The 22,897-nt window shown below is 52.3% G+C and overlaps 1 protein-coding gene across 1 annotated transcript in view; it reads left to right on the plus strand.

Annotated features, from left to right (window-relative positions):
- The window catches only part of LOC308642889 (centromere/kinetochore protein zw10 homolog), a 332,905-nt gene that overhangs the window by 167,359 nt on the left and 142,649 nt on the right, over positions 1–22,897 (plus strand). The window lies entirely within an intron of this gene.

Raw genomic sequence — 22,897 nt, forward strand, 5'->3', positions numbered from 1 at the left:
AGCACGTGAGGAAAACCCTCAATACTGGAAAAGAGGCAGGCTTGCGCCAGGAACGGAAGTGCGCCTGCAAATTCCGCGTGCCTGTGCAAAGTCTGCATGCACGTGCAAAGTCCAGGTGCATGCACCAGATGCGGAAGAAATAGGCAAGGGAACTGCATGCCTGGAGGGTGCGTGGGTCCGGGGGGACTGTTGAGTGCTGACACTGGGAGGTGATTCAGATCCCTCTGGTCCACCTCCTGACCCAGTGAGTTTTCTGGGTCATCTAGGAAGGGATGAAAGCAATGTCATTAGATAGGCGGTGCACCAGCAGGGGAGCAAGTGGTGGTGGCATCTTCAGGATCTCGCTTGCTGGGGCTGGGCAAGGACACCTTGTCCTCCCTTGAAGGTGTGAGCTAGGGTTTGTATCTAGCCTTGCTCTGGTGAGGGTGGGCGGGGCTTAGTTTGACAGCCAGGAGCTCTTGCAATGGCAGGAATCCCTCAGCCCATGCCCCGCCCCTGAGCTGTCAGACTGTTGAAAGGGCACAGCTGAGGAAGGAATGAGTGGAGAACACGCGAGCGCGTGAGGAAAACCCTCAATACTGGAAAAGAGGCAGGCTTGCGCCAGGAACAGAAGTGCGCCTACACATTCCGCATGCCTGTGCAAAGTCTGCATGCACGTGCAAAGTCCAGGTGCATGCACCAGATGCGGAAGAAATAGGCAAGGGAACTGCATGCCTGGAGGGTGCGTGGGTCCGGGGGACTGTTGAGTGCTGACACTGGGAGGTGATTCAGATCCCTCTGGTCCACCTCCTGACCCAGTGAGGTTTCTGGGTCATCTAGGAAGGGATCAAAGCAATGTCATTGGATAGGCGGTGCACCAGCAGGGGAGCAGGTGGTGGTGGCACCTCCAGGATCTCGCTTGCTTGGGCTGGGCAAGGACACCTTGTCCTCCCTTGAAGGTGTGAGCTAGGGTTTGTATCTAGCCTTGCTCTGGTGAGGGTGGGCGGGGCTTAGTTTGACAGCCAGGAGCTCTTGCAATGGCAGGAATCCCTCAGCCCATGCCCCGCCCCTGAGCTGTCAGACTGTTGAAAGGGCACTACTGAGGAAGGAATGAGTGGAGAACACGCGAGCGCGTGAGGAAAACCCTCAATACTGGACAAGAGGCAGGCTTGCGCCAAGAAAGGACGCGCGTGTGCAAATTCCACGTGCCTGTGCAAAGTCTGCATGCACGTGCAAAGTCCAGGTGCGTGCACCAGATGCGGAAGAAATCGGCAAGGGAACTGCGTGCCTGGTGGGTGCCTGGGTCCTGGGGGGACTGTTGAGTGCTGACACTTGGAGGTGATTCAGATCCCGCTGGTCCACCTCCTGACCCAGTGAGGTTTCCGGGTCATCTCAGAAGGGATGAAAGCAATGTCATTAGATAGGCGGTGCACCAGCAGGGGAGCAAGTGGTGGTGGCATCTCCAGGATCTCCCTTGCTGGGGCTGGGCAAGGGCACCTTGTCCTCCCTTGAAGGTGTGAGCTAGGGTTTGTATCTAGCCTTGCTCTGGTGAGGGTGGGCGGGGCTTAGTTTGACAGCCAGGAGCTCTTGCAATGGCAGGAATCCCTCAGCCCATGCCCCGCCCCTGAGCTGTCAGACTGTTGAAAGGGCGCAGCTGAGGAAGGAATGAGTGGAGAACACGCAAGCACGTGAGGAAAACCCTCAATACTGGAAAAGAGGCAGGCTTGTGCCAGGAACGGAAGTGCGCCTGCAAATTCCGCGTGCCTGTGCAAAGTCTGCATGCACGTGCAAAGTCCAGGTGCATGCACCAGATGCGGAAGAAATAGGCAAGGGAACTGCATGCCTGGAGGGTGCGTGGGTCCGGGGGGACTGTTGAGTGCTGACACTGGGAGGTGATTCAGATCCCTCTGGTCCACCTCCTGACCCAGTGAGGTTTCTGGGTCATCTAGGAAGGGATCAAAGCAATGTCATTGGATAGGCAGTGCACCAGCAGGGGAGCAAGTGGTGGTGGCACCTCCAGGATCTCGCTTGCTTGGGCTGGGCAAGGACACCTTGTCCTCCCTTGAAGGTGTGAGCTAGGGTTTGTATCTAGCCTTGCTCTGGTGAGGGTGGGCGGGGCTTAGTTTGACAGCCAGGAGCTCTTGCAATGGCAGGAATCCCTCAGCCCATGCCCCGCCCCTGAGCTGTCAGACTGTTGAAAGGGCACTACTGAGGAAGGAATGAGTGGAGAACACGCGAGCGCGTGAGGAAAACCCTCAATACTGGACAAGAGGCAGGCTTGCGCCAAGAAAGGACGCGCGTGTGCAAATTCCACGTGCCTGTGCAAAGTCTGCATGCACGTGCAAAGTCCAGGTGCGTGCACCAGATGCGGAAGAAATCGGCAAGGGAACTGCGTGCCTGGTTGGTGCCTGGGTCCTGGGGGGACTGTTGAGTGCTGACACTTGGAGGTGATTCAGATCCCGCTGGTCCACCTCCTGACCCAGTGAGGTTTCCGGGTCATCTCAGAAGGGATGAAAGCAATGTCATTAGATAGGCGGTGCACCAGCAGGGGAGCAAGTGGTGGTGGCATCTCCAGGATCTCCCTTGCTGGTGCTGGGCAAGGACACCTTGTCCTCCCTTGAAGGTGCGAGCTAGGGTTTGTATCTAGCCTTGCTCTGGTGAGGGTGGGCGGGGCTTAGTTTGACAGCCAGGAGCTCTTGCAATGGCAGGAATCCCTCAGCCCATGCCCCGCCCCTGAGCTGTCAGACTGTTGAAAGGGCGCAGCTGAGGAAGGAATGAGTGGAGAACACGCAAGCACGTGAGGAAAACCCTCAATACTGGAAAAGAGGCAGGCTTGTGCCAGGAACGGAAGTGCGCCTGCAAATTCCGCGTGCCTGTGCAAAGTCTGCATGCACGTGCAAAGTCCAGGTGCATGCACCAGATGCGGAAGAAATAGGCAAGGGAACTGCATGCCTGGAGGGTGCGTGGGTCCAGGGGGACTGTTGAGTGCTGACACTGGGATGTAATTCAGATCCCGCTGGTCCACCTCCTGAACCAGTGAGGTTTCTGGGTCATCTAGGAAGGGATCAAAGCAATGTCATTAGATAGGCGGTGCACCAGCAGGGGAGCAAGTGTTGGTGGCACCTCCAGGATCTCGCTTGCTGGGGCTGGGCAAGGACACCTTGTTCTCCCTTGAAGGTGTGAGCTAGGGTTTGTATCTAGCCTTGCTCTGGTGAGGGTGGGCGGGGCTTAGTTTGACAGCCAGGAGCTCTTGCAATGGCAGGAATCCCTCAGCCCATGCCCCGCCCCTGAGCTATCAGACTGTTGAAAGGGCACAGCTGAGGAAGGAATGAGTGGAGAACAGGCGAGCGAGTGAGGAAAACCCTCAATACTGGACAAGAGGCAGGCTTGCGCCAAGAACGGACGCGCGCGTGCAAATTCCACGTGCCTGTGCAAAGTCTGCATGCATGTGCAAAGTCCAGGTGCGTGCACCAGATGCCGAAGAAATCGGCAAGGGAACTGCCTGCCTGGTGGGTGCGTGAGTCCTGGGGGGACTGTTTAGTGCTGACACTTGGAGGTGATTCAGATCCCGCTGGTCCACCTCCTGACCCAGTGAGGTTTCCAGGTCATCTAGGAAGGGATGAAAGCAATGTCATTAGATAGGCGGTGCACCAGCAGGGGAGCAAGTGGTGCTGGCATCTTCAGGATCTTGCTTGCTGGGGCTGGGCAAGGACACCTTGTCCTCCCTTGAAGGTGTGAGCTAGGGTTTGTATCTAGCCTTGCTCTGGTGAGGGTGGGCGGGGCTTAGTTTGACAGCCAGGAGCTCTTGCAATGGCAGGAATCCCTCAGCCCATGCCCCGCCCCTGAGCTGTCAGACTGTTGAAAGGGCACAGCTGAGGAAGGAATGAGTGGAGAACACGCGAGCGCGTGAGGAAAACCCTCAATACTGGACAAGAGGCAGGCTTGCGCCAGGAACGGAAGTGCGCCTGCAAATTCCGCGTGCCTGTGCAAAGTCTGCATGCACGTGCAAAGTCCAGGTGCATGCACCAGATGCGGAAGAAATAGGCAAGGGAACTGCATGCCTGGAGGGTGCGTGGGTCCGGGGGGACTGTTGAGTGCTGACACTGGGAGGTGATTCAGATCCCTCTGGTCCACCTCCTGACCCAGTGAGGTTTCTGGGTCATCTAGGAAGGGATGAAAGCAATGTCATTAGATAGGCGGTGCACCAGCAGGGGAGCAAGTGGTGGTGGCATCTTCAGGATCTCGCTTGCTGGGGCTGGGCAAGGACACCTTGTCCTCCCTTGAAGGTGTGAGCTAGGGTTTGTATCTAGCCTTGCTCTGGTGAGGGTGGGCGGGGCTTAGTTTGACAGCCAGGAGCTCTTGCAATGGCAGGAATCCCTCAGCCCATGCCCCGCCCCTGAGCTGTCAGACTGTTGAAAGGGCACAGCTGAGGAAGGAATGAGTGGAGAACACGCGAGCGCGTGAGGAAAACCCTCAATACTGGAAAAGAGGCAGGCTTGCGCCAGGAACAGAAGTGCGCCTACACATTCCGCATGCCTGTGCAAAGTCTGCATGCACGTGCAAAGTCCAGGTGCATGCACCAGATGCGGAAGAAATAGGCAAGGGAACTGCATGCCTGGAGGGTGCGTGGGTCCGGGGGGACTGTTGAGTGCTGACACTGGGAGGTGATTCAGATCCCGCTGGTCCACCTCCTGACCCAGTGAGGTTTCGGGGTCATCTAGGAAGGGATCAAAGCAATGTCATTGGATAGGCGGTGCACCAGCAGGGGAGCAAGTGGTGGTGGCACCTCCAGGATCTCGCTTGCTTGGGCTGGGCAAGGACACCTGGTCCTCCCTTGAAGGTGTGAGCTATGGTTTGTATCTAGCCTTGCTCTGGTGAGGGTGGGCGGGGCTTAGTTTGAAAGCCAGGAGCTCTTGCAATGGCAGGAATCCCTCAGCCCATGCCCCGCCCCTGAGCTGTCAGACTGTTGAAAGGGCATAGCTGAGGAAGGAATGAGTGGAGAACACGCGAGCGCGTGAGGAAAACCCTCAATACTGGACAAGAGGCAGGCTTGCGCCAAGAAGGGACGCGCATGTGCAAATTCCACGTGCCTGTGCAAAGTCTGCATGCACGTGCAAAGTCCAGGTGCGTGCACCAGATGCGGAAGAAATCGGCAAGGGAACTGCGTGCCTGGTGGGTGCGTGGGTCCTGGGGGGACTGTTGAGTGCTGACACTGGGAGGTGATTCAGATCCCGCTGGTCCACCTCCTGACCCAGTGAGGTTTCTGGGTCATCTAGGAAGGGATCAAAGCAATGTCATTAGATAGGCGGTGCACCAGCAGGGGAGCAAGTGGTGGTGGCACCTCCAGGATCTCGCTTGCTGGGGCTGGGCAAGGACACCTTGTTCTCCCTTGAAGGTGTGAGCTAGGGTTTGTATCTAGCCTTGCTCTGGTGAGGGTGGGCGGGGCTTAGTTTGACAGCCAGGAGCTCTTGCAATGGCAGGAATCCCTCAGCCCATGCCCCGCCCCTGAGCTATCAGACTGTTGAAAGGGCACAGCTGAGGAAGGAATGAGTGGAGAACAGGCGAGCGAGTGAGGAAAACCCTCAATACTGGACAAGAGGCAGGCTTGCGCCAAGAACGGACGCGCGCGTGCAAATTCCACGTGCCTGTGCAAAGTCTGCATGCATGTGCAAAGTCCAGGTGCGTGCACCAGATGCCGAAGAAATCGGCAAGGGAACTGCCTGCCTGGTGGGTGCGTGAGTCCTGGGGGGACTGTTTAGTGCTGACACTTGGAGGTGATTCAGATCCCGCTGGTCCACCTCCTGACCCAGTGAGGTTTCCAGGTCATCTAGGAAGGGATGAAAGCAATGTCATTAGATAGGCGGTGCACCAGCAGGGGAGCAAGTGGTGCTGGCATCTTCAGGATCTCGCTTGCTGGGGCTGGGCAAGGACACCTTGTCCTCCCTTGAAGGTGTGAGCTAGGGTTTGTATCTAGCCTTGCTCTGGTGAGGGTGGGCGGGGCTTAGTTTGACAGCCAGGAGCTCTTGCAATGGCAGGAATCCCTCAGCCCATGCCCCGCCCCTGAGCTGTCAGACTGTTGAAAGGGCGCAGCTGAGGAAGGAATGAGTGGAGAACACGCAAGCACGTGAGGAAAACCCTCAATACTGGAAAAGAGGCAGGCTTGTGCCAGGAACGGAAGTGCGCCTGCAAATTCCGCGTGCCTGTGCAAAGTCTGCATGCACGTGCAAAGTCCAGGTGCATGCACCCGATGTGGAAGAAATAGGCAAGTGAACTGCATGCCTGGAGGGTGCGTGGGTCCAGGGGGACTGTTGAGTGCTGACACTGGGATGTAATTCAGATCCCGCTGGTCCACCTCCTGACCCAGTGAGGTTTCTGGGTCATCTAGGAAGGGATGAAAGCAATGTCATTAGATAGGCGGTGCACCAGCAGGGGAGCAAGTGGTGGTGGCATCTCCAGGATCTCCCTTGCTGCGGCTGGGCAAGGACACCTTGTCCTCCCTTGAAGGTGTGAGCTATGGTTTGTATCTAGCCTTGCTCTGGTGAGGGTGGGCGGGGCTTAGTTTGACAGCCAGGAGCTCTTGCAATGGCAGGAATCCCTCAGCCCATGCCCCGCCCCTGAGCTGTCAGACTGTTGAAAGGGCACAGCTGAGGAAGGAATGAGTGGAGAACACGCGAGCGCGTGAGGAAAACCCTCAATACTGGAAAAGAGGCAGGCTTGCGCCAGGAACGGAAGTGCGCCTACACATTCTGCATGCCTGTGCAAAGTCTGCATGCACGTGCAAAGTCCAGGTGCATGCACCAGATGCGGAAGAAATAGGCAAGGCAACTGCATGCCTGGAGGGTGCGTGGGTCCGGGGGGACTGTTGAGTGCTGACACTGGGAGGTGATTCAGATCCCTCTGGTCCACCTCCTGACCCAGTGAGGTTTCGGGGTCATCTAGGAAGGGATCAAAGCAATGTCATTGGATAGGCGGTGCACCAGCAGGGGAGCAAGTGGTGGTGGCACCTCCAGGATCTCGCTTGCCTGGGCTGGGCAAGGACACCTTGTCCTCCCTTGAAGGTGTGAGCTATGGTTTGTATCTAGCCTTGCTCTGGTGAGGGTGGGCGGGGCTTAGTTTGAAAGCCAGGAGCTCTTGCAATGGCAGGAATCCCTCAGCCCATGCCCCGCCCCTGAGCTGTCAGACTGTTGAAAGGGCGAAGCTGAGGAAGGAATGAGTGGAGAACACGCAAGCAAGTGAGGAAAACCCTCAATACTGGAAAAGAGGCAGGCTTGCGCCAAGAACGGAAGTGCGCCTGCAAATTCCGCGTGCCTGTGCAAAGTCTGCATGCACGTGCAAAGTCCAGGAGCATGCACCAGATGCGGAAGAAATAGGCAAGGGAACTGCATGCCTGGAGGGTGCGTGGGTCCGGGGGGACTGTTGAGTGCTGACACTGGGAGGTGATTCAGATCCCTCTGGTCCACCTCCTGACCCAGTGAGGTTTCTGGGTCATCTAGGAAGGGATGAAAGCAATGTCATTAGATAGGCGTGCACCAGCAGGGGAGCAAGTGGTGGTGGCATCTTCAGGATCTCGCTTGCTGGGGCTGGGCAAGGACACCTCGTCCTCCCTTGAAGGTGTGAGCTAGGGTTTGTATCTAGCCTTGCTCTGGTGAGGGTGGGCGGGGCTTAGTTTGACAGCCAGGAGCTCTTGCAATGGCAGGAATCCCTCAGCCCATGCCCCGCCCCTGAGCTGTCAGACTGTTGAAAGGGCACAGCTGAGGAAGGAATGAGTGGAGAACACGCGAGCGCGTGAGGAAAACCCTCAATACTGGAAAAGAGGCAGGCTTGCGCCAGGAACGGAAATGCGCCTACACATTCCGCATGCCTGTGCAAAGTCTGCATGCACGTGCAAAGTCCAGGTGCATGCACCAGATGCGGAAGAAATAGGCAAGGGAACTGCATGCCTGGAGGGTGCGTGGGTCCGGGGGGACTGTTGAGTGCTGACACTGGGAGGTGATTCAGATCCCGCTGGTCCACCTCCTGACCCAGTGAGGTTTCGGGGTCATCTAGGAAGGGATCAAAGCAATGTCATTGGATAGGCGGTGCACCAGCAGGGGAGCAAGTGGTGGTGGCACCTCCAGGATCTCGCTTGCTTGGGCTGGGCAAGGACACCTGGTCCTCCCTTGAAGGTGTGAGCTATGGTTTGTATCTAGCCTTGCTCTGGTGAGGGTGGGCGGGGCTTAGTTTGAAAGCCAGGAGCTCTTGCAATGGCAGGAATCCCTCAGCCCATGCCCCGCCCCTGAGCTGTCAGACTGTTGAAAGGGCATAGCTGAGGAAGGAATGAGTGGAGAACACGCGAGCGCGTGAGGAAAACCCTCAATACTGGACAAGAGGCAGGCTTGCGCCAAGAAGGGACGCGCATGTGCAAATTCCACGTGCCTGTGCAAAGTCTGCATGCACGTGCAAAGTCCAGGTGCGTGCACCAGATGCGGAAGAAATCGGCAAGGGAACTGCGTGCCTGGTGGGTGCGTGGGTCCTGGGGGGACTGTTGAGTGCTGACACTGGGAGGTGATTCAGATCCCGCTGGTCCACCTCCTGACCCAGTGAGGTTTCTGGGTCATCTAGGAAGGGATCAAAGCAATGTCATTAGATAGGCGGTGCACCAGCAGGGGAGCAAGTGGTGGTGGCACCTCCAGGATCTCGCTTGCTGGGGCTGGGCAAGGACACCTTGTTCTCCCTTGAAGGTGTGAGCTAGGGTTTGTATCTAGCCTTGCTCTGGTGAGGGTGGGCGGGGCTTAGTTTGACAGCCAGGAGCTCTTGCAATGGCAGGAATCCCTCAGCCCATGCCCCGCCCCTGAGCTATCAGACTGTTGAAAGGGCACAGCTGAGGAAGGAATGAGTGGAGAACACGCGAGCGCGTGAGGAAAACCCTCAATACTGGAAAAGAGGCAGGCTTGCGCCAGGAACGGAAGTGCGCCTGCAAATTCCACGTGCCTGTGCAAAGTCTGCATGCACATGCAAAGTCCAGGTGCATGCACCAGATGCAGAAGAAATAGGCAAGGGAACTGCATGCCTGGAGGGTCCGTGGGTCCGGGGGGACTGTTGAGTGCTGACACTGGGAGGTGATTCAGATCCCGCTGGTCCACCTCCTGACCCAGTGAGGTTTCTGGGTCATCTAGGAAGGGATGAAAGCAATGTCATTAGATAGGCGGTGCACCAGCAGGGGAGCAAGTGGTGGTGGCATCTCCAGGATCTCCCTTGCTGGGGCTGGGCAAGGACACCTTGTCCTCCCTTGAAGGTGTGAGCTAGGGTTTGTATCTAGCCTTGCTCTGGTGAGGGTGGGCGGGGCTTAGTTTGACAGCCAGGAGCTCTTGCAATGGCAGGAATCCCTCAGCCCTTGACCCGCCCCTGAGCTGTCAGACTGTTGAAAGGGCACAGCTGAGGAAGGAATGAGTGGAGAACACGCGAGCGCGTGAGGAAAACCCTCAATACTGGACAAGAGGCAGGCTTGCGCCAGGAAGGGACACGCACCTGCAAATTCCTCGTGCCTGTGCAAAGTCTGCATGCACTTGCAATTCCAAGTGCGTGCACCAGATGCGGAAGAAATAGGCAAGGGAACTGCGTGCCTGGTGGGTGCGTGGGTCCTGGGGGGACTGTTGAGTGCTGACACTTGGAGGTGATTCAGATCCCGCTGGTCCACCTCCTGACCCAGTGAGGTTTCCAGGTCATCTCGGAAGGGATGAAAGCAAGGTCATTAGATAGGCGGTGCACCAGCAGGGGAGCAAGTGGTGGTGGCATCTCCAGAATCTCCCTTGCTGGGGCTGGGCAAGGACACCTTGTCCTCCCTTGAAGGTGTGAGCTAGGGTTTGTATCTAGCCTTGCTCTGGTGAGGGTGGGCGGGACTTAGTTTGACAGCCAGGAGCTCTTGCAATGGCAGGAATCCCTCAGCCCATGCCCCGCCCCTGAGCTGTCAGACTGTTGAAAGGGCACAGCTGAGGAAGGAATGAGTGGAGAACACGTGAGCGCGTGAGGAAAACCCTCAATACTGGACAAGAGTCAGGCTGCGCCAGGAAAGGACGCGCGCGTGGAAATTCCGCGTGCCTGTGCAAAGTCTGCATGCACGTGCAAAGTCCAGGTGCGTGCACCAGATGCAGAAGAAATCGGCAAGGGAACTGCGTGCCTGGTGGGTGCGTGGGTCCTGTGGGGACTGTTGAGTGCTGACACTGGGAGTTGATTCAGATCCCGCTGGTCCACCTCCTGACCCAGTGAGGTTTCCGGGTCATCTAGGAAGGGATGAAAGCATTGTCATTAGATAGGAGGTGCACCAGCAGGGGAGCAAGTGGTGGTGGCATCTCCAGGATCTCCTTGCTGGGGCTGGGCAAGGACACCTTGTCCTCCCTTGAAGGTGTGAGCTAGGGTTTGTATCTAGCCTTGCTCATGTGAGGGTGGGCGGGGCTTAGTTTGACAGCCAGGAGCTCTTGCAATGGCAGGAATCCCTCAGCCCATGCTCCGCCCCTGAGCTGTCAGACTGTTGAAAGGGCGCAGCTGAGGAAGGAATGAGTGGAGAACACGCGAGCGCGTGAGGAAAACCCTCAATACTGGACAAGAGGCAGGCTTGCGCCAGGAATGGCCGCGCGTCAAATACCGCGTGCCTGTGCAAAGACTGCATGCACTTGCAAAGTCCAGGTGCGTGCACCAGATGCAGAAGAAATAGGCAAGGGAACTGCGTGCCTGGTGGGTGCGTGGGTCCTGGGGGGACTGTTGAGTGCTGACACTGGGAGGTGATTCAGATCCCGCTGGTCCACCTCCTGACCCAGTGAGGTTTCTGGGTCATCTAGGAAGGGATGAAAGCAATGTCAATAGATAGGCGGTGCACCTGCAGGGGAGCAAGTGGTGGTGGCATCTCCAGGATCTCGCTTGCTGGGGCTGGGCAAGGACACCTTGTCCTCCCTTGAAGGTCTGAGCTAGGGTTTGTATCTAGCCTTGCTCTGGTGAGGGTGGGCGGGGCTTAGTTTGACAGCCAGGAGCTCTTGCAATAGCGGGAATCCCTCAGCCCATGCCCCGCCCCTGAGCTGTCAGACTGTTGAAAGGGCACAGCTGAGGAAGGAATGAATGGAGAACACGGAGCGCCTGAGGAAAACCCTCAATACTGGACAAGAGGTAGGCTTGCGCCAGGAACGGCCGCGCGAGTGCAAATTCCGCGTGCCTGTGCAAAGTCTGCATGCACGTGCAAAGTCCAGGTGCATGCACCAGATGCGGAAGAAATAGGCAAGGGAACTGCGTGCCTGGTGGGTGCGTGGGTCCTGGGGGGACTGTTGAGTGCTGACACTGGGAGGTGATTCAGATCCCGCTGGTCCACCTCCTGACCCAGTGAGGTTTCAGGGTCATCTAGGAAGGGATGAAAGCAATGTCATTAGATAGGCGGTGCACCAGCAGGGGAGCAAGTGGTGGTGGCATCTCCAGGATCTCGCTTGCTGGGGCTGGGCAAGGACACCTTGTCCTCCCTTGAAGGTGTGAGCTAGGGTTTGTATCTAGCCTTGCTCTGGTGAGGGTGGGCGGGGCTTAGTTTGACAGCCAGGAGCTCTTGCAATGGCAGGAATCCCTCAGCCCATGCCCCGCCCCTGAGCTGTCAGACTTCTGTCTGCTCTCCTGCCTGAGCCTGGCCAGTCAGAAGGGGAACTGCTGGGGGGCAAGTTTCCTGGCTGAGCAGCATTTGCAGGTGGTGGCAGCTTTGGGATCATGGCCTGTGTGTCTTCCTGCAATTCCTCTGGGAACAGTGGAGGGAACAGCTGCTGAGAATGCATTTAAGGCATCCCCCAGAGTCTGGCTGAGGGGTTCAGCAGGGTAGGCTGGGAGGGAATGCTACCCTCTGTGTTTTTTCTCTTTGTGTGGAAAACAGAAAAACCCAGCTGTGTGCTCACAAAATCGAGTTTTATTCATATTTGGGTTGCTTCCTTTGAATTTTGGTTATCAAGATTCTCCCATTTTTAAATTTATTTTTTTAGTTGTCAACAGGCCTTTATTCATTTCTGTGCAGTGCTGACAATTGAACCCAGTGCCTCCCACGTGCTAGGCAAGCACTCTGCAAATGAGCCACAACCCCAGCTCTCCAATTGTTTGACTGTCTTCATTGCTTAGCTGTTCTGGGGACAATACTAGGCCTCCTACTGTTCCTACAGTGTAAGATATGTTACCTTTCACCAGTCCAATCCAACACAGACACCTACAGACCCAGAGATCCACTCAGCATTCACTCTTTGGAGGTTCCAGTTGTCATGGGTCTTGGCTTTTCCTGGATGGAAGGGCACTCTGCCAGGGTTAGCTGTGAGGTTTCAAGCTCAAGCTTCCCATAACCCACTAAGCAGCCCTGCATGCTCCTCCATGCTCAGCTATTAAGAACTGTCCCTCCTCCTCACTGGTGGAGTTCTGGGCTTGCTTCTGAACTGAGCAAAATATCAGTGAGTGGGGACCTGGAGGAGTGAGGTTGGAGGGAGCCTCACCTGGGACTGTTGTCCCAAGTGGGTGCTCCTTGGGCCCCTTGCATTGCCCATGGCCTTTTCTGGGTCCACTGGACCTTCAGTAATCAGTGAAGGCCGCTGGGTGAGGTTGTGGCAGTGCTCATCTCTCCTGGTGGGATAATTCCTGGCATGGTATCCTTCTGAACCCAGTTCGAGGTGCTGCCCAGTAGGCTGCATGGGGAATCAGGGTCCTGGAAGTAATGGAATCACCTGATGGGCCAGTGCAGCACAGACATGCAGTGGGTGACAAAGTTGGAGTTGGGTTGCCAAGAACATGGTCCTGGGGCTCAGTCTATAGGTCCTTCCTCATGCCACACAGCTGAATTGGCACTTATCTTGAACTTTCCTCTGGAGTGGCCAGAACCAGAAGCTCCTTCACTTCCCCAGTGTCATCAAATCATAGTGCTTTTGAGAAAATGGCTGGAAGATGGGTTTATGTCCTCCACCATAGGCCTCCCCACAGGCTTACAGGCTGGGAAATTCTCAGTTTCCTCTTTCTGTCACCATTTCCTGCTGCATAGGGAGGAAAAATGGACACCCTCCTAGATCTTGCCTGCCTCTGGAGTCAGGATACTGACTGCATTGATGGACAGGGTGACCAAATGTGGGTCACACCTGAGTGGTCCTGAGGTCTGAGGTTGGCCAAACTCTTTATTTTCTACTAACAAAGGTAAACACAGTCTTTATTTCTTGTTTTATTTCTTATTAAATCAGCAATTCATGCTTGGGGTAGATCAGATAGAAAGTACAGATTGCTAAGATTCCTTGGAATGTGGCCTTGGGTTTGAGTCTATGGATAGTGTTGTGTACAAGTGTTGTTCAGTCATTTAAAAGGAATGCACATTGTGGTGGTCGCAAACATACACCTGTAGGATGAACTTGCAAATATACTAAGCCACATGAAGGCCTCAGTGTGGTTTGTCAAGATCATCCTGATTCACAAGGACCCGTCTTTCCCTCGCCTTGGAGGGAACAGAACCCAAGTCCTGGAAACTGCCTTTAAGACTCCAAATTTGTTTTGGAGAGGGTAAAAGATCACCAGTGTTGGAGAAGACTATGATGAGTTTTAGTTAAAAATTGATTTCTAAATGTGGAATCAGAATAAAGTAATACATGTGTAATATAAGCATATATCATTGTTTCTAAATTATCATGTTAAATTTCGTAAATATCTATTAGATCTCCTAAAAAGTTGATATCAGGAAAAAACTCCACTTTTATCCTCTTCCTGGGAAATATTTTCTATTCCCACACTGAAATTTTTTCCTAAACTTGGTTTCAGCTTTTATTTTGACACCTGTGTTTGTATATTCAGTTTTTTTAAATTGAGGATTACTTGCATATATCATCTAATCACCTGTTTTTAATTCAATGAAATCATACACACACACACACACACACACACACACACACACACACACACTGATCAGGTGTTATTACCATCTTTTTTCTTTATGAGGCAGCAGAAGCACAGAGAAGATACAGAATATGCCCAAGACTCCACAGTGCATTCCCTACTGAAGGTTTGTGTCTCCTCCAAATTCATGTTGAAGCCCTAATGCCAATATGATGGCATGAGAAGTGGGGCCTTTGGGAGGTAATCAGATTTTGATTTGCTGGGCGGAGGGCATGTCTCCCAAGATGAGATTAGTGTTCTCAGAATTTCAGAAAGAGACCAGGGCTTACTTGCTCTCCACCAAGTGAGAATACAGTGAGAAGCAGCCAGCTATGAGCAAAAAGAGGGCTCTTTCCAAGAATTCAATCTATCAGTACCTTGACCATTAACTTCCCACCCTCCCAAATGGGGAGAAATAAATGTTTCTTAAGCTTCGGGTATTTTGTTTAGCAGCTAGAACTGACTAGGACAGTCAGTGAAAGGACTTTGTGAATATACAATGAAATAATGTATGCAAATTGGTCTATGAATATAAGCTATTGCATTATCACCTTCATCATCATTACCATTTTCCTGACCAAATGGCATAGGAGCTATTTTTCACACCTAATTCAATTCCAAAAGAAGCCACTGATATTTCTCCAGCAGAAAGGTTATGACTGCTCCAGATGAGTTACTACCTAGATTTTCAGGTTGTTTGTGGCCATTTTATGGATCTACATAGACCTTTGGCTGCTCTGTAAATGAGTTTTCTGGCCCATCATGAGATTTATACCCCTGTGCCATCAATACCATCCCCTTTTAGGGTGTCCAATTATGACCAGTGATTTACATCTTGAGCCATTCTGAAACCCATGTGGATTTTCTCCTTCTCAGAGGTCTATAAAAACATGAATGACAGGTGATGTCACTGAACAACAAAGATGGGAGAGGACAGCTTGAAGAGCCTGGAGAGGAGCCAAGCAATCAGAGAAAAAAATAACACTAAGAGTGGAGGAGGCCAACCTCTGTCCAGAGGGCTCTGGGAAGAGCCAGCCTGATTTCCTTCTGGGACCTGCTCATGGGCACTGGCCTGGGCAGGCACCAAGATGTGGTTTCACCAGACTGAGGTTCTGATGGAGTTGGTGTCTGGTGCAAAACTTTAATTCAACTGTTAGCTCTAAAAACAGGAAAGCATATGTTCTAATCAATAAAATTTTCCCTTTTGGACAATATTATGATACAAAATTCTGATGTTTTTTTTTCAGATTTAAAAATGTAATAATAAAATACAATATTATTACAGCATAATATTTAAAACAACACAAAATGCAAGCATGGCTTTAGATTTCTCACAAATCATATTTTCCCCCAGATTAAATTTTTATTCAAATATATCATTTATATATCTTTATGGGGTATATTATGGCAACTCAATAGACGTACACAAGTTTTATCATGCAACTTTGATATTACATCCAGGAAGTCCCTATAATGAAACCTGAAATTAGTTTCATTGTGATGAATTACTTTTCCTAGAATTCATACTGTGACAGAGTCTGAGAGACTGTCTCTTCAGGCCCTTCAAAAATTAGGACATTCTAGCATTTCAAGTAGGCGGCGTTGATGCAGGAAAGATGAGTCTGGACACCTGAGGAATTTGGAGGAAGCAGATTTATTTAAGCTGCAGCAATCCAGAGGAGCTAACACCAAACAAGCTCTGGACCCCAGGTCTGGAAATTCTCTAAGATTTCAGTGGGTGGTTACACAGCACAATGTTTAATATAACTTAACTTTGTTCCACATTCATAGGTTGGACAGAGGTTTCACAATTTTTTACACAGAAAACAGAAATTTTCGCACATCAAAAAACTTGATTGGTGATTTTTTTTTTTTTAGGATGTGGATGAGCACAATACCTTTATTTTTATGTGGTGCTGAGAATTGAACAAGGGGCCTCACATGTGCGAGGCAAGTGCTCTATCACTGAGCCACAACCCAAGCCCTGCAGGCCTAACTCTTACAAGAAAGAGAAACCTGGCCTTTACAACAAAAAGGAGCTCAAAGCACAATGAGTGCTCTGGAAATTTTGTTGACTTCTTAAAATAATCTTTTCTTGATTAGGAGAGAGACTTTTGTGTTACAATTAAGGTGGGAGTCTTTTGGAAACTACAGCATTATCCCCTTTGATGCTCATTATTTAATCCACTAAGTCAAAGGGCATTATTATCTTCTTGGCTTAAAGGTTTATATGATGTAATATCATAGTTGTTGTTTCTCTTTTTTAAAAAAGAAACCTGCTTCTATTGTAGAACCACTAGTTTTAATGAAAAGAGGAAACAAACATGGAAGCAATACACAAGTTCATAGCACAATCCATGCCATGTCAATTAAGCTTTTGAATCCACCAAGAAAAGGAAACCATCCTCCCAATAGTGAGCTTGGATCTCAACTGCAATGCCCTTTCAGGATTGAACTGGTACATGTGTTTGTTTTCTGATATTATTAACTATGTGTTTGATTGTTATCAGTCCTAGAGTCAAGACAAAACAAGGGACTCTGTATATGACAGGAGTAAGGGGTGGCAATGACAGTATAAGAGCTGTCTTAAAGAGTGAAACAGTCCATTTTCCTTTTGGCTAGTATATCTTTCACCTTGTACATCCAACCCAGAGTGGCTGAAGCAGGGCTGATGTTCCCTCTAGCTTTGGGCACATTCAGGCTAGTCAGCTTCCAGAGTGACTTGAGCAGGGTTGGTGTCCTTCGGATCTTTGAGTTTCTCTGGTGTTTCCTTCTTCCTGATGCTCAGCTTAAGGGGTACAAGTTAAGGAGGGAAAGCTGCAAAAGAATGTACGTAAGAATAAGAGATTTTATTTTCAGGAGGTTCCAAAGCAGGCTAAAAGGAACAAAGTATTACATAATGTATATCTCTGCATATGTACATACATGCATTGACATATTTGGTGACACTCTAAAAATTAGAGTAAGGGATTGTAGATAGTACTCTATGTGGGGGTGTGACAAGAGGTGGGGGATATCCCAGGAGGCTTGAACTATGTAGACTTAACTCAATGTAACTTTAAACAAATTTGAAAACAGCCTATAATTTCACAAGCCTGACCCAACATTGGCTTATGATCTTCCATATATTATCATTTCATCTAAAAAATGAAGTAAATTCAATCGCCTGCTCACAGGTCAATTGCCTTCCAAAGGTGCACCTCTAAGTGGGTTGACTTTAATCTCAGAATATATTTCTGCATGGAATTCATGTCAAATGCCTTCCTGGCTCCCAAAGTTTAGGTACTGCTCAACAGCTTAATTTTACCCCTGGCTTATGCTCCTCACCAACTTTACTTTACCAGATGCAAACCCAAGGTTGTACCTAGTTCTGCACCCTGGTCAAGGTCACCCAGTTAAGAGGGATTTAAATCCAGCTCTACCCAATCTGAAGTCTTTACTTCTCCTCACACTACCACTTAGCCAGACAGACTTGCTTACTTATATTTTTCTTTCCTTGATAATCTCTTGGAAGAAGCCAGTGTTAGGCTAAATTTGGTAGATCTAGGAGGGTATTTTCCCAATAGGCTATTTTTCCTACAAGTCCAGGTAAGGCCAGTCTGGCTGTCTCCAGCCTGCTGCAATGTACTGGGGCCTCACACCACTGCCCAGAGACCCTGTGCCCAGATGACCCTATGTCAAGGACACAGAGTCTCCTCAGGGAAGAGTGGAGGAGTAGGGGAAGGAGACACCATGGAAAGTTCAGGAGAAAGGACCAGAAGGTTCTTCCAGGGCTAGACTCCAAGAGCAGCCAGAGATCCCTCTCTATCTTGCCCTACAGGATCAGGTCTAGACCTGGCCAGCAGCTACCAGGCTCTAACCCCACCCTCTCACCAGTGAGCTGGACCCACCTAGCCCCACCCACTGCCTGCTGTGAGGAATGCAGCCTTTATTTAAAGTGCTCACTTGTTTATTTGGATGAGTTCCCTCAGTTAGAGCCACAACTCCTCAAGGGTCCTAAGGACTGGTGGCTGGTCCTGGGGTGACAAAAGGCAGGCAGCATGCAGTGGAACTTGGTGACGTGACTGTAATGGAGAATGATCAGTTTCCTGGCTCTTATACATCTTGAGCAGAGAAGCATCCTTGGGGTCAATTCACTGCAATGGCACCATCATGAAATGGTGGCATATGGTGGCAAGAGCAGCATACAGCTGTTTTGGGCACAGGGCATCAGGCCTCAAAAGACAGGAGTTGAGTATTGGCGTGGGGTGGGGACGACTGTGGCGGTGTCAGCATGCAGCTGTGATTTGGGAGTTCCATGCTTCCTACTCATGGTGGCGGTGACAGTGGAAGAATCCAGAAACAGTGGTTGTAACAACAGATGCATCCAGCCATGAGGGTTTTCATCTGCCCTAGTGACAAGGGTCTGGTTGCAGTTGCAATGAAGTTGACCCCAGTACTGAGTGTCACTGTCTATTATCCATGTTAAAGTCTGGTGGCAGCAGGGTGGAGCTCCAGAGCCTGGCAGGGGCGGGAGCAACATGCAGCTGCATCGGGGTCCAGCCTCAGTATAGGGGTCGGGCACCAGGTGTGGGGTAAAGTACAATGACACTGGGGCCTTGGTGGGCAGTGTTGGAGTTCATCTGGAGTTTGGAAGTTTGAAAGCTGCACAATGGTGGTGGCACCATAAGAGTTCAGAAGCAGGGGCAGCAACAACAGGCAGCGTCCAGCAGTGAGCATCTTGATCCTGCAGAAGTAACTGGCGTCCAGCTGCAGGACAGTGAAGGTGGCATCCAGTGGCCATGTGGGGAGTCTGGCTGGCTGCAGCGAAGAGCTCCTGCCTGGCATGGCAGCAAGGGCATGGGATAGTGGGTGTCAGAGTGATAAGGTAACCAGTAGATGGGATGTCCTCTGTGGTGGAGGCTCCAGGCCCTGGTCTTGCGCCTCGTCGACTGGCCTGCTCAGGAAGAAGAATGCGGGAGGCGGTGGTACCCAGGCAGCTGCCCAGGACCTTATACTTCCCAGAGCTGCCATGTCTCGCTCTGGCCATGAGCCCACTGTGTGTCTGCTCACCCCATCACCTGATATAGCCTCTCTACTGAGGAACTAGGCTGTCTGCTAGGTTGGGGCGGTCTTGGGAGTGAACCTCACCAACCCCAGCCACATCTTGCATGGACTGTGGGTGCAGAAAGCAGAGGTCCTAGGACATCTTCACGCCCAAAGTGCATTTCTGTGGCTGGGGGTGGCAGAAGACCAAGACAGAGAACTGCTTGCTCTTAGACTCCCACTGCCACCTGTGCCCTCCACCCTTGTCCCGCCCCAGGGATGCACTTGGAGGGTGAGGATTTTCTAGGCCCCCCCACCTCCCACCTCTGCACTCTGCTACCACAGCCCAGGGGAGATGTAGCTGGGGAGGGTGGGGGCCTTCTCCCAAGGCTGCCCCAGCTGGCAGCAGGCCTACTCATCCCTCAGAGGCTGCAACTCAGGGAGGGGCAGGGTGAACTCAAGGATTAGGTGAGCAGCCTGGTGGACACAAGGCCAATGCCAGGCATTGCTGGAATGGGCAGCATAAGGTCCTCAGCAGGTGTCTGGGTACCACCAGGTCCTGCGCCCTGCTTCGTGGGCAGGCAGGCCCTACCAGGAGCAATACCAGTTGCCTGGAGGAGCCACTGCAGAGGCCATCACAGCCTCCAGTCGCCCTCTGACTCTGAAGCCTGCTGTCCCAAGCTGTCACCATCACCGCTAACAGAGCTCCATACTGAAGCCACTGGAGTCCCCACAGGGCCACCAGTGATGCCGCAGCCACCATCACTGCACTGGGGCCAGACTCCTGCTACTGCCAGAGGATGAGAATGCAACTCTCTGGATGCCTGGCTTGACGTTGCCACCTACAGACTCCTCAGTTGCCTTTGCCACCACTGCCATAACTGCACTTCAGACACCAATACCTCCACAGATTCCAAACGCCAAGGCTTCACTGCCCAGGCTCCTGCCCATGGCTGTCCTCCAAGCCTGAGGCCAATTCTCCATCCTGCTACTGATACATCTGGGCTCCTCAGACTGCCTTAAGACACGTAGGCTTGCTCTTTGACATTCTCCCCACAGATGGATGCCCCTGCTACAGGATTCTGACACTGCTCCTGGTCACTGGGAACCTCCAAAAGAAACCCTGCTGTGGAACGCTGAGTTTGGCTTCTATATGCTTCAGTCCTAGAAACCAGACTTCTTTCACAGCCAGTAGATGCCCTTGCAGGTGCCAACTATACCTCCAGTCTTCGGAGGGGTCCAGCACATGCCCTTCCATGCCTGCTGCCTGTTCATATCTGTCAGGTGAATTAACCATTGATTGAGTTAAAGCTCTCAGAACTGAATCATTTCACTGATAATTCTTGTATTGGCTCACCCATGAGCTTCTGTGGACACCTACTATGTAAAGCACAACACATCTTCATCGAATAGCTTAGCAAGACCTTCTAGATAACTTGCAAGAGCTTCTACATCAGCACTTGTTTCTTTGCCTTGCACTTTTATTTCATGGAGAGGGGCCTCTTGGCAAAAACATAATGCACCAAACTCTGGCAGTTGCAATGAAGTTGGCCCCAGTACTGAGTGTCACTGTCTATTATCCATGTTAAAGTCTGGTGGCAGCAGGGTGGAGCTCCAGAGTCTGGCAGGGGCGGGAGCAACATGCAGCTGCATCAGGGGTCCAGCCTCAGTATAGGGGTCAGGCACCAGGTGTGGGGTAAAGTACAATGACACTGGGGCCTTGGTGGGCAGTGTTGGAGTTCATCTGGAGTTTGGAAGTTTGAGAGCTGCACAATGGTGGTGGCACCATAAGAGTTCAGAAGCAGGGGCAGCAACAACAGGCAGCGTCCAGCAGTGAGCATCTTGATCCTGCAGAAGTAACTGGCGTCCAGCTGCAGGACAGTGAAGGTGGCATCCAGTGGCCATGTGGGGAGTCTGGCTGGCTGCAGCAAAGAGCTCCTGCCTGGCATGGCAGCAAGGGCATGGGATAGTGGGTGTCAGAGTGATAAGGTAACCAGTAGATGGGATGTCCTCTGTGGTGGAGGCTCCAGGCCCTGGTCTTGCGCCTCGTCGACTGGCCTGCTCAGGAAGAAGAATGCGGGAGGCGGTGGTACCCAGGCAGCTGCCCAGGACCTTATACTTCCCAGAGCTGCCATGTCTCGCTCTGGCCATGAGCCCACTGTGTGTCTGCTCACCCCATCACCTGATATAGCCTCTCTACTGAGGAACTAGGCTGTCTGCTAGGTTGGGGCGGTCTTGGGAGTGAACCTCACCATCCCCAGCCACATCTTGCATGGACTGTGGGTGCAGAAAGCAGAGGTCCTAGGACATCTTCACGCCCAAAGTGCATTTCTGTGGCTGGGGGTGGCAGAAGACCAAGACAGAGAACTGCTTGCTCTTAGACTCCCACTGCCACCTGTGCCCTCCACCCTTGTCCCGCCCCAGGGATGCACTTGGAGGGTGAGGATTTTCTAGGCCCCCCCACCTCCCACCTCTGCACTCTGCTACCACAGCCCAGGGGAGATGTAGCTGGGGAGGGTGGGGGCCTTCTCCCAAGGCTGCCCCAGCTGGCAGCAGGCCTACTCATCCCTCAGAGGCTGCAACTCAGGGAGGGGCAGGGTGAACTCAAGGATTAGGTGAGCAGCCTGGTGGACTCAAGGCCAATGCCAGGCATTGCTGGAATGGGCAGCATAAGGTCCTCAGCAGGTGTCTGGGTACCACCAGGTCCTGCGCCCTGCTTCGTGGGCAGGCAGGCCCTACCAGGAGCAATACCAGTTGCCTGGAGGAGCCACTCTGAGGCTTCTGTCCCAAGATTGACCTTCTGGATGACTTGCGAGAGCTTCTGCATGGGCACTTGTTTCTTTGCCTTGCACTTTTATTTTATGGAGAGGGGCCTCTTGCCAAAAACATAATGGACCAAACTTTGGCACCTTCAAACTTCTTATGCAGCTTTCTCACTTCTCTTGTCAGTATAACAATCTAAAGTGATGGCCTTATCTGGATTTGACTTCATCTTCATAGAACGTGGGTTGTTTCTTATTTTCTTCAGAATATAAAAAGTTTTTCCAGATCAGCAATAAGGCTGTTTTTGCTTTCTAGTCATTTACATATGCCCTGGAGCAGCAATTTAATTTCCTTCTTGAACATTTCCTTTGCATTCTCAGTGTGACAAAGTAGTGTAAGATGCACAGCTTTTTATTTGAAGTGCAAAACGTAAGACTCTTCTTTTTATGTCAACAATACAGACCGTTACTGAGTCATTAACGGTTCTAACTTCAATATTGTGTCTTGAAGAAAAAGATGATGGTGAGCCATGATCTGTGGAGCAAGAAGAATGTACATATTAAGGTTTTCATCTTATATGAGAAGGATTTGTAGTGCCACATGACAGTTAAAGTAGATCATAGTATGAGTTATAATGGCCTGAAATCTTCAACACTCATTAGGCAGTCCCTTCTGCTCCATAACAGGGGCATCTATCTCACCTCCTCCTGGATGGCCTGTTTGTATCCTCTCTCACAGCACCTATGAGCTCTACATGGGCTCCATCAGCAGCTTTGTAGTACTGGTGGTGGCACAGCCTGGTGAATGGATTAAGCACTTTTAGGTCAACATAAAAGAATGTCACTAAAAATACTTACAATGCCATAAGAATTAGCATCAGAAAAAATAAAGTCGATAATCTCAGAGGGGAGGGGAAGGATAGCTGTGCTGGGGGTCATGGCACTGGGTAATGCTCAGGAGCTCACATGTGGGAGATGCCATTGAAAATTCAGAACTGGGGAAGTGAGGATAGATTCTAGGAGATGTGGAGGGCTGTGGCCTAATAGTTTCTTGACCTCCTGCCTCTATTGTTTTGGACCCTGAATTTATATTGCTGCCAGGAAAGGTGGTTCTCTTTCAGAGGATGGGATGGCAGCTTGGAGCACCATATGTACCATACACATATACCAAGTGGAAGGTAATGTTCAATATCCACTGACCTGCTTATTGGCAGCTAAGCTTCCTCCTCTTCTTGAAGGTT

This window comes from Spermophilus citellus (genome assembly GCF_964194105.1).
Source record: "Spermophilus citellus genome assembly, chromosome: 2".
NCBI lineage: Eukaryota > Metazoa > Chordata > Mammalia > Rodentia > Sciuridae > Spermophilus > Spermophilus citellus.